The sequence below is a fragment of the Phodopus roborovskii genome, unplaced genomic scaffold (assembly GCF_943737965.1).
Source record: "Phodopus roborovskii unplaced genomic scaffold, PHOROB, whole genome shotgun sequence".
In the NCBI taxonomy this organism is placed as follows: Eukaryota; Metazoa; Chordata; class Mammalia; order Rodentia; family Cricetidae; genus Phodopus; species Phodopus roborovskii.
The window spans coordinates 1,840,104-1,852,227 of record NW_026126514.1 but is presented as its reverse complement, the minus strand read 5'-3'; positions in this window follow the sequence as shown (position 1 = coordinate 1,852,227).

The following is a 12,124-nucleotide window of genomic DNA, read 5'->3' as shown; positions in this document are numbered from 1 at the left end:
AGGCTGGTTTTCTTTTACTTTACAGCTAATATCTACTTATGAGTGAGTACATAACATATTTGTCTTTCTGGGTCTGGTTACTTCACTCATTCACTCAGTATGATTTTTTTCCAGCTCCTTCCATTTGCCTGAAGATTTTATGTCATATTTTCTCCACTGATTAGTTCTCCATTGCATAAAAGTACATTTTCTTCATCCATTCTTCAGCTGAGGGGCATCTAGGTTGTTTTCAGGTTCTGGCTGTTATAAATACAGCTGCTATGAACATAGTTGAGCAACTGTCCTTGTGGTATGATTGAGCATCCTTTGGGTATATGCCCAAGAGTGATATAGCTGGGTCTTTAGGTAGCTTGATTCCCAGTTTTCTGAGAAACTACCATATTGATTTCCAAAGTGGTTGTACAAGTGGGGGGAGTGTTCCTCTTACTCTACATTCCTTCCAACATAAGCTGTCATTTGTGTTTTTGATCTTAGTTATTCTGGCAGGTGTAAGATATATCTCAGAGTCATTTTGATTTGCATTACCTGATGGCTAAGGATGTTGAACAATTCTTTAAGTACATTTTGGCCATTTGAGATTCTTCTATTGAGAATTCTCTATTTAGATCTGTGCCCCATTTTAAAAATTGGATTATTTGGTATTTTGATGTCTAGTTTCTTGAGTTCTTTATATATTTTAAAGTCAGCCTTCTGTCAGATTTAGAGTTGGTGAAGAGCTTTTCCCATTATGTAGGATATCATTTTGTCCTGTTGACAGTGTCCTTTGCCTTACAAAAGCTTTTCAGTTTCATGAGGTCCCATTCATTAATCATCTATCTCAGTGTCTATGCTACTGGTGTTATATTCAGGAAGTTGTCTTCTGTGCCAGTGCATTCAAGATTATTTCCCACTTTCTCTTCTATCAGATTCAATGTATCTGGATTTATGGTGAGGTCTTTGATCCACTTGGATTTGAGTTTTGTTCAGGGTGATGGATAGATATGGATCTATTTACATTCTTCTACACGCCAACATCCAGTTATGCCAGCACCATTTGTTGAAGATGCTTTCCTTTTTTTCCATTCTATACTTTGGCTTCTTTATAAAAAATCAGGTGTGCATAGGTGTGTTGATTTATGTCAGGGTATTTGATTCAGTTACATTGATTCATTTGTCTGGCTTTTTTTTTTTTTTTTCCAATACCTGTAGTACAAATAACAAAGACCCAGAGATAGATATTGTGATTCAAGCTGAAGATCAGAAAAGCAAAGCAGCCAACCACTACCTCTTACCTCTACATCAGACTGAAAGGGCAATCCTGGCTCCACAAATCCTCAGCATGGCTGGAGACTCAATGCCTAACACTGAATTCTGAATGCCCTGCTCTTACCTTATATACCATGCATAGCTTTTACTTACTATTTTAATTAATTCATGCTTTTAGGTTGTTGGCTTCTTAGTTTAATTTTGGTGGTTTTGCTGAATCTAGAAAATCACCAGTTCCTTTTAGATTGTCCACCTTCATGGAATATAGGTTTTTAAAATATTCCTTTATAATATTACAAATTTCTTTGGTATCTGTTGTAATGTTTCCCTGCTCATTTATGATTCTGTTAATTTGGGCCATTTCTTTCTTTTGGTTAGTTGGGCCAAGGATCTGCTGATTTTATTGTTCTCTCAAGGAACCAGCTTTTAGATTTGTTGATTATTTGTATTGTTCTCCTTATTTCTATTTTGTTCACAGCAGCTCTGATTTTTATTATTTCTTGACATTGACTGGGTTTGGATTTGTTTTCCTTATTTTTCCAACTTTTTGAGTTGTATCATTAAGCTACTTTTGCTTTTTAATATTTTGAAAGCTATATTTCCTCCCCATATGACTGTTTTCAAGGTATACCAGAAGTTTTAGTGTGGTATGTTTTCATTTTCATTTCCAGGAAATTTTTATTTCTTTCTGAATTCTTCTTTGATCCACTCATCATTTAGTAATGAGTTGTTTAATCTCCATGAGTTTCTATATTATGAGAGGTTTTTTTCGTTTTGTTTTGTTTTTCCCCTGTCAATTTTAAATTTTATTGCGTTGTGGTCATTGTGGTCTGACAGGATACAAGGAGTGATTTCAATCTTTTTGAATTTGTGAAGGTTTATTTTGCATCCCAGGCTGTGATCTTCTTTAGAAAAGCTGTCATGTCCCACTGAGCAGGTTGTGTATTCTTTGGTGTTAGGACAGAATATTCTGTTAATATCTGCCTAGTCCACATAATGTATAGTCAAATAATCCTGATGTTTCTTCATTTATTTTTTGTTCAGATGAACTGCCTGTTGGAGAAAGTGGGGTATTGAAGTAATTTACTATTAATGGATTGATGTTAATCTTTGTCTTTAATTCCAGTATTGATTTTTTTATTATTAAATTGGGTACCCCAGAGTTTGATATATAGTTTAGGATGAAATTGTACTCTTGGTTAACTGTTCTCTTGATTAGAATGAATTGTTCCTCTTTATGTCATTTAATTAGATTTAATTTGAAGTCTATTGTGTCAGATAAAAGAGAGTGAAGTCTGCTTGTTTTCTGGTCTCATTTGATTGGAGTAATTTGATGCATCTTTTACTTTAAGATGTTACCTCTTACTAAGATGTGTTTCTTGTAGGCAGCAGATAGATGGGTTTTGTTTCTTGATCCATTCAGTGTGTGTCTTTTAACTAGAGAATTAAGGAAACTAATGTTGAAAGTTATTATTGAAATGTGTGTGTTAGCTGTGGTCATTGTGATGACTTTTGGTGGTGTTATTTGTGTTTTCAGGGGCATCTTGTGTTTTAATAATTATGACTTTGTATTTGTTTCCAGTCTCATTCCTCTCTTCAGCTTGAAATAATACTTTATGTTTTTCTTTTGATTTTGTTAAAATAAATTTTCTTCAGGCTATTGATGTTGTGTAAAAATTTTTCTTCCTTATCAATCATAGCAGATAGTTTTGCTGTATATATTATATTGGGTTGGGTCATGTTCTAGGCTCCTCTGGCTTTCCAAGTTTCACTGAGAAATCAGCCATCATTCTGATGGGTTTTCCTTTATGTATGACAGGCATTTTTTTTTCTCTTGAAGTTTTCAACACATGCTCTTTGTTATGTGTACTTAGTATTTTAGCTATGTTATGCACTGGGGTTTTCTTTTTCTGGTTTTGTCTATTTGGTGTTCTGTGTACTTGTATTTATATGTACATGGCTTTCCTTAGTTTGGGGAAGTTATCCTATAATCTTGTGAAATATCTGGTCTGTGCCATTAAGTTAGGATTCTTCTCCCTCATCTGTACCTATTATTTGAGGGTTTAGTTTTTTTTTTTTTTTTTTTTCAAAGTTTTCCACATTTCCTGTACATTCCCTCTCTGGATTTCAGAAAAAAACATTTTCATGTTTGTTACTTATTTGATCTATATCCTCTAGTCTGTCATTTGGTACTGATATTCTGATTCTGTCTTCTTAATTCATTGTACTTGTAAGGTTTCTATGAATTTTCTAGTTGGCTATCTGATTTTTCAACTCTATCTTCATTGCAGCTTGAGTCCTCATCAATGCTTCTTTGTGACTCTCATTTTGGACATTCCTTTTCTAATAATTTTTTATTTATTCTTGAGAATTTCATACAACATATTTTGGCTATATTGTTTTCCTTTTCCCAACCTCTCCTCTATCTTCTTCTACCCTACCCATTCAACCTCATGGTCTCTCTCTTAAACAAACAAAACAAAACAAAAACAAACAAAAAACAAAAAAACACACAGAAACAAAATACACCAATTACAAGGAGTCCATATTGTGCTGAACAACTACTTCTGAACCTGAGGCCTTCCCAAAAGCATAGTTGATATACCTAGTGTCATTTCATTGAAAAAACAAACTGATTTTCTCTTTCTTAGCACCTATTAACTGCTGATAGCTTCTTGTTTGGGGGTGAGGCTTCATGCCTGAGTCCACTCCTCTGTTCTGGGATTTTGTGTGTCAGCCTTGAATTTGATTATCTTTTCCTACTTACTTTTTTTTTTTTTTTTTTTTTTTTTTGTGCTCATTGCTTGATGGGAGATGCCATTATGTATATATGTTTCTCATACTGGTTAATAATAAAGCACTGTTGGCCAATAGGAAAGGAAGATAGGAGGGACTAGGAGACAAGGAGGAAATAGGAAGTAGTAAGGAGGAGCCAAGATGGAGAGTCTGAAGAAAGCAGTATGCCGCCGGCTCCCCGGTAAGAGAAATACATAGATCAGCAGAAATGGGTTAATAATTAAGGCAGAGCTAGCCAATAAGAAACAAGTAACCGGGCCAACAGCATTGTATCAAATATAGAGTCTCTGTGTGTTATTTGGGGCTGGTGTGGCGGCGGGACAAGACCGGGCGGCGGCAGGCAGAAAAACCGTACTCGCTACAATTGCTCCTGTTTTTCTTTTTTTCCCCCTCTTCTTCTTCTTCTTCTTCTTCTTCTTCTTCTTCTTCTTCTTCTTCTTCTTCTTCTTCTTCTTCTTCTTCTTCTTCTTCTTCTCTCTCTCTCTCTCTCCTCTCTCTCTCTCTCTCTCTCGTGATAATTTATTAATTTAAATTTGAAACAAGCTTGTTTTACATGTCAATCCAAGTTCCCTCATCCTCCCATCCTCCTCTGTTCCCCCACCCCAACAACCCCCATCCCATTCCCTTTCTGCTCCCCAGGGAGCAGACTTCCATGGGGGATCTTCAAAGTCTGTCATATCATTTGGAGCAGGGCCCAGGCCCTCCCCCATGTGTCTAGGCTGAGGGAGTATCCCTCTATGTGGAATGGGTCTTCAGTTCTTTGTATATTTTGGAAATCAGTCCTCTGTCAGATGGTGAAGATCTTTTTCCATTCTGTGGGCTGCCATTTTATCTTGTTGACCTCGTCCTTTGCCTTACAGAAGATTCTCAGTTTCAGGAGGTTCCATTTATTAATTGTTGATCTTGCTCTCGTTTTTCTAAGGCTTCCAGGAACATTAGATTATTGATTTGAGGTATCACCAATGTTTTGATGGCAGCACATAGCAACATAAGCTCTCTTCGTAGAGAGCTGTCGTTGCTTTTGTTTCCATTTTTATTCAATTATAGGAATTTTTAAATTTCCTTCTTGATTTTTTTCCTTTGCCAGGTTTTAATACAGAAATGTGCTGCTTAACGTCATTATAAGTTTGTATGCTTTCTATCATTTCTATTGTATTAGAATAACGACACCAGATTATTTCTCTTTTTGTATCATTTTACCTTAAGTTTGTGTCTATCATTCATCATGAGGTATGTTTTTTTGATGGCAATGAAATGGAAATGATGGATTCTGTTTTCTAATTCAATCTCTAGTTTTACTATCTTCACTGGGGAGTTGAGCTCATTAATATTAGAACTTATTATTGAATGATGTATATTAATTCCTGTCTTTTTGTTGCTTTGTGGTGTTTTATTAGATCCTTTTTAAATTCAATTTCTGGACTTGTTTCTTATATATTTGTGGTTGTGTTTAATCTTCTCTAGTGTCCTCTATAGAGCTTCTTAGTGGTAACAATTTTTTTAAGTTTCTTTTTTTATCATGAAAGTTTCCTTTCTCCTTTGATTACAACTGAGTTTTTCTTATAGCAGTCTCAGCGGGCATATTGTCTTTTATATCTTGTGGAACATTGGTCTACCTCTTCTAGGTTTCATAGAGTCCATTGAAAAGTCAGCTGTTATTCTTATGGGCTTGCCTTTGTACAGGATTTGATCTTCTTTTGCAGCTTTCAATATCCTTTATTTCTTTTTACTATTATATGATGTGGGTAATTTCTTTTCTAATCCAGTCTAGTGTATGTTCTATATGCTTCTTAGACTTTGATAGTCATCTTTTTTTTTTTTAAATTAGGTTATAGAAGTTACCTTTTTTTGATTTTGTTAAAAATATTTTCTGTGCCTTTGATTTAGGTCTTTTCCTCTATGCATATTACTTATAGGTTTTTATCTTGTTATAGTGTCCTAAATTTCCTGTTTTGTTCTTGGGTTTTTTGGATTTGGCATTTTCTTTGTCTGAATGATCCATTTCCTCTATCAGGTTTTCAAGACATATTAATTTTTCTACGTGATACAACCTATTAGTGAGGCTTCCCTCTGCATTTTCCCCTGACCCTCTGAATTTTTTCATTTCAAGCCCTATTTAATTTTGGCTTTTCTCCAGAGATTCTATTTTTCTATTTGATTCTGTTTTGATACCTTGAATTGTTTTCATTGCTTCACTCAAATGTTTGTGTTTTCCCAATCTTCACTTTATTTATATCCTCTTTGAGTTCCTGTATCATTTTTTATTATTATTGCGTTGAAAGCATTGTCTCGTTTGTCATCTAAGTCACCTTTTTTTCCTGGGGACATTACTATGAGAGTACTAATTTTTGCTGGTGATTTATTGTTTTGGTTACTTATATTTTTGTATTTGAGAGGGAACCTAGGCATCTGGAGTTAGGATATTTGTGTGCTAGAAAGTAGGCACAGGGTACATGGTACTCTGGAAGGTGTGAAATTGGGATTGTGGGGGGTGAGTAGGGTTGACTCTAGCATTTTTATCTAGGGCATCAAGCAAGGATGGGTAGAATGGGGCAAATGGAGTTGGTGCTAGGAGTCTGGGTTCCTGCCTACAGGTGGGGGCACGGGCAGACAAAGGTGCTTAGCAGCAGTGGATGAGGCTGGCAGTGTAAGTTGGGTCCTTACCAGAAAGGGGACAAGAGGCAGGTGCATGACACCAATGACAGGGAACACTCAATAGACTCTGCAGAACTTTTTTTGTAAAACCATGTAAGGCAAAGACTGATTTGGAAGTACAGATATTGAGGCCTACTTGGGAAGCTATTTCAGATTAGCATGATTTGCTTTTAGTCAGAGAGTCCTTCTTAATACAGGAGCCCATTTCTCATATGAAACATGAACTATTGTTGTATCTTGAGAGTATCACCAGCCAGACATCACACACACTGTGGAAGCTGGTAAATGCAATTAAGGAACTATTGAGCTTGAGTCCAGTGTAGCAGCTATGTCTGCATGTCACAGAGGCAGCTAGTCCCTAAACTGGGAACAGGAAACCCTGAATCATTAAACATGATGATGTAGGGGGTTGATAAGGGTCTTTACATTAGATAACCATAAGTGACTTTCTCAGAGGATCTTAATAGCCATGAAACATGACGATCTCATACTGGCCGGAACCATTGTTTCCTTAGCTTTGGTTTGAGTTTTCTTGGGAGAGGTCATTTACAAACTATGGTCTGCATGGTTTTACTAGTTTTACGTGTACTCTATAAAAAGCAAACAATCAAGTTAATGAAAACAATATCAACAAACTCTTCCAAAGCACTAAAAAAATACACCAGAAAACTTGTTTGTATGTGAGGGTGAGAGGAGAGGGAGGAAGTTTCCAGAAGAGAGTACACTGTCACTTAAATTTGGGAACAACTGGTTAGATGATATTAAATTTATTAAATTCACAGAATACACACACACACACATATATACATATATACATATATATATATATATGTATGTATATATTATTTTGACTTTAGAAGAAAGTACACAGCATTACACACCTTATCTATCAATGCTTAGGAAGTTTGTGCTCCAAGGGACAGATTGAGAAAAGCTTTCCTCAGTGAAGGATTGGTTGTACACTCCCCACTACCCATCAGGGATACCTTCCAAGAGAACACAGAATTTATTAATTATAATTACTGGGAACTAGTCGTCTTCCCACAATTTTGTGGATACTAGAAACACTTTAAATACATAAGACCTTCTGCAGAAAGAAAAATGAAAATGCTTTGCCTTTGAGACATTTAAAAGGTTCTCAGCAGTGCATTTTTTTTTTTTTTTTGGTAAACTTGTCTGAGTAAGTCTTGAGTACAGTATAATTTCCTGTGATCAATTTTCTTTGAAGCATTAATTAAATCAGTAAATACGACTCAAGTGCTTTAGGCTCAAGGCCCTTTCTCTTTAAATGTGCAGTGTTCCTCTGTTTGGGACTGTCATGGAGTTCTACAGTTGTTCTAGGGACAAGGAAAGGGGTCAGTGAGAATCAAGTGAGTGCTCCTTCTGCTTATATGACTGGGTGACTAGACCTGAATAGCCCAGGTCAGTCATTTTCAACCCAGCCTGCATATCAGAATATTTTTGAAAATGAAAGTCACTTGTGCTTGAGCTCTACCCTCAGAGGTTTGAGTTTACCTGATTTGGGCAGCACTGAAACCACTGAGATTTTTGTTAATCACCTAGGGAGCTATGTATGCAGCCAAAACTTGGTAATCACTTTAGAGAATCACACATCTTATCTATGCGGCTACACTCTTTTTTTTTTTTTTTTTAATTTTATATAACCAAGTCCATTTAAATGAAAACAAACATTTATAGACAATATTTGGGAATTTGGGCGTTGTTCTTTCCAAACTACTTCCTGCCGGTAAGGGGCGCTGTCATTGGAGATTCTAAGAAGATGCAGAAATCCTGGCTGTAGTCTGTAAGGCTGCTTTATCCAGCTGTTTTGAATGTAGGATCACCTGGTACTCTGTTTCAGGCGGTCTGGCTTGATCAAACCACATTAGTCTGGAAGGAATCCACAGCTTTTCATTTTCTGTGGAAACAAAAATAGAAATCCTTTTCCCCAGTAACTTGTCCTTGAACTTAAATTTTGGAGTCAAAGCCTTTTTTTTTTTTTAATTTAATTTATTATTTTACATGTGGCTACACTCTTGCTGATAGTGCTAATATTATCTCCAACTATGTATGGGTCTGTTATTTAATATTAGACCCGGAAGTTCAAGGATGAGGAAGTTTGTGTTGGAACCATTGATAAGTATCATTATTGCCTATGCAAAATGTAGGCCAGGCTCTGCTCAGGACCTGGTGCACAGCTGCATCCAGCCTCGTGGATCCAGACAAAAGGAGTGCCGCTACTGAGTCACTGTAATTTCTGTCATCTTTCAGAAGCTAAAATGCTTTGATTTTATTATCACTTAATATTGCAAATTTGGGCTTACGAGTTGGCTCATTTGATAAAGGTGTTTGCTGACATGCCTGAAAACCTGAGTTTGATCTTGAAACCCATAAGAACCCTGGAAGGAAGCAACTGGCTCTTGTAAGTTGTCCACAGATCTCCATATGCATGCAATGGCATTAGTGTGCTCACATGCACATATTTACACAAATAAGTAAACAAATGTAATAGAAACATATATATCTATATCTATATCTATATCTATATATATACAAACACACATACATATATGCATACACACACATACATATGCACATATGTCCTAGACTTTAAAAGTCAGAAAATCATGTAAAGTTTCAGGGCCAAAATCAATCTTCTAATTTAGAAGTCAGCACATTCTTATTTGCAAGAATGCTTGAAAATTCATTGAATTTAGGCATAGTGAGACATATTTATGTGGTCCATAAGCATTTCTAGGTAGGCTTAAATAGTACTAGCATTTTGGTATAGAAATGGCCTGCTCTGGATGCCAGTTTACCTAAAGCCATCACATAAACTTTCAAGGCCAGAGGACTTGAATGATATAAATGTAAAAACTAGTAACAGTAATATATGTGTGGTAGAGGTTAAATAAAACTGTAAATGTATCAAGCCAGAACTAGCCTGTGAAAATTCTTGCAGTCACATCTGTGGAAAATTATGGGCTTTGGTTCTCACTGACTGAATCAAAATGGAATTTCTACCCTGCCAGGTACATATCTGATAATGCAACAGAGAGGATGTCACACACATCACACATTTTTCTGTCTTGACAGGAACTATATGAAATTGGATTCAGCTCACATTCCTGTGTTGGTGCTACATAAGCCTGTAGCAGAATTAGTATTCTTTCTCTAGATATGACTGCAAAAACACTGTTGTGTGAGGAAGGATAAAAAAATATAAAGTTATAAAAGTGGGGAGAGAAGTATTTTAGAATCATGTTAGGCAGTTAAATCACAGACATTTTCGATTGTTTTGTAGTATTTGAGATATTTGTAGTATTTTCAGCTCTCTAGAGGTTTTAATTTTAATTGTAGTTGCTAATGTGATACACAATTGAACTGCTATGGATGTAAAAAAAAATAAAAAAAAATAAAAAAAATAAAAAGAGACTGTTATGGGTATGACCAACCACTTTCCGACTGGATTTGAAGTTTTCTCCACAAGAACTAATTCATGCCTGATACTTTAAGCCTGGTCGAAATCTGTTGGCTTCGGAGGTCATAGGCCCTAAAGGACTATAGGCTAAATGAACATATGCTCAGAAATCTAAGTGATCACAGTGTCCCTCTCACTATCTGCACCATTATGAGTCAGGAAATAGGTCTTCATTAGCTACAGAATCCACTCATGGTCTCTAGAGCTGCAGGAGATAAACTCCTTCTGTGTATAAGCCACCTATCCTCTGACTTTTTATTATTACTACCTGAACAGACTAAGACATGACCGATCACATTAAATTCTTCCATGCAATATAAAACTTATTGTTCTTGATATTTGATGTCAACTTGATACAAGCTGAAGCCATCTGAGAGGAGGGAACATTATATGTTACTTGACACTTTTCCCTTGTCGCTTTTAATGTTATTTTTTTTTTTCTGTATGTTTTGTGTTTTGATTATTTGTGTCAAGGGGTTTCTTTTCTGGTGTTCTGCAATCTTCTTATACCTTTATAGTTATGTCCTTATTTAGGCTGGGAAAATTTGCTATGATTTTGTTAAATATACTCTCTGGGTTTTTGAGTTGCTTTTCTTCTACTCCTATTCCTATTATTCTTACATTTGGTCTTTTCATAGGGTCCTAGATTTCCTGAGTGTTTTGTGTTAGGAAGTTTTTATATTTAGCATTTTCTTCAACTGATAAATTTATTTTTTCTACCCTGTATTCAACCCCTGAGATTCTTTCTTCCATGTCTTGTATTTTGTTGGTAATGCTTGTGTCTGTAGTTCCTGTTCACTTGCTCAGATCTTTCATCTTCAGGATTTCCTCCATTTGTGTTTTCTTTATTGTTTCTATTTCCATTTTCAGGTCTTGAACAATTTCCTTTATCTGTTTGTTGTTTTTTCTTGGTTTCATTTTAAGAATTTATTTCTTCCAATTTTTGTTCAATTTTTCCTCAATTCCTTTAAGGAATTTGTCCATATCCTCTTTAAAGTATCTCTATCATCTTCATATAGTAATTTTGAGGTCATTTTCTTGTGCCTCAGCTGTTTGGTATTGCTGTTGTATGATAGCTGGGTTCTAGTGACACCGTATTGGCTTTTCTGTTTTTGATTGTACACACTGGCATTTAGGCACTTGGATTTGGTATGATTTTAGATCTAGGTGTTGATTCCTGAGTTTGTCTTTGTTAGATGGGTGTTTTGTTCCTTGGTTTCTCTTTTCTTTCTGGTCTTCTGGCCTAAATGACCAAGAGCTCTGGTGACTAGCATGTCTTTAGGTTCAGTAGGGCATTCCCTTCTGGCTTTTTTGGGACTATGGGTCCCTAGATCTGTCCTGGTCTCTGGTAAGGTTGAAGGCCTCAAATTATAAGCCAGGATATGGAGCTCAGGGGAGGGGGTGAAGACTGGGGTCACTAGACTAGACTGGCTTCCAGTACAGTTGCTGGCACTGGGGTCTCTAGATCTGTCTTGGCCTCTGGTACAGCAGAAATATTTTTCTGAAGTTGTAGACTAGGGTATGGGTTGGGGGGCAGGAGTGTGCAGTCTGGGGTTGTTGGGCAGGCTTTAAAGGGGTTATGTGGTCAATGGACAGTTCCTTACCTGGGGTTTTTAGGACCAAACTAGCTTCCCATAAGGCTGCCAGGGCTATGGGCTCTTGTACAGAACCTAGGGGAGTGCGTGCAGTTTGGGTTATTGAGTAGGTTTTAAGGAGTCTTAATTGACTGTGGGCAGTATCTTACCTGTGGTTCTTTGATATTGCCTGGCCTCTGGCACACTCAAAGACTTCTTCCAAAGTTGTAGGCTGGGATATGGGGCCCAGAGGTGGGAGTGCAGTTTGGGGTTGTTGGACAGGCTTGAAGGTGTTTAGTGGGTGGTGGGTGGTCTTTCCTGGGGACCTTAGGACTGCTCTGGCCTGTGGTGGAGCTGCCAGAGTCCTTAGGCC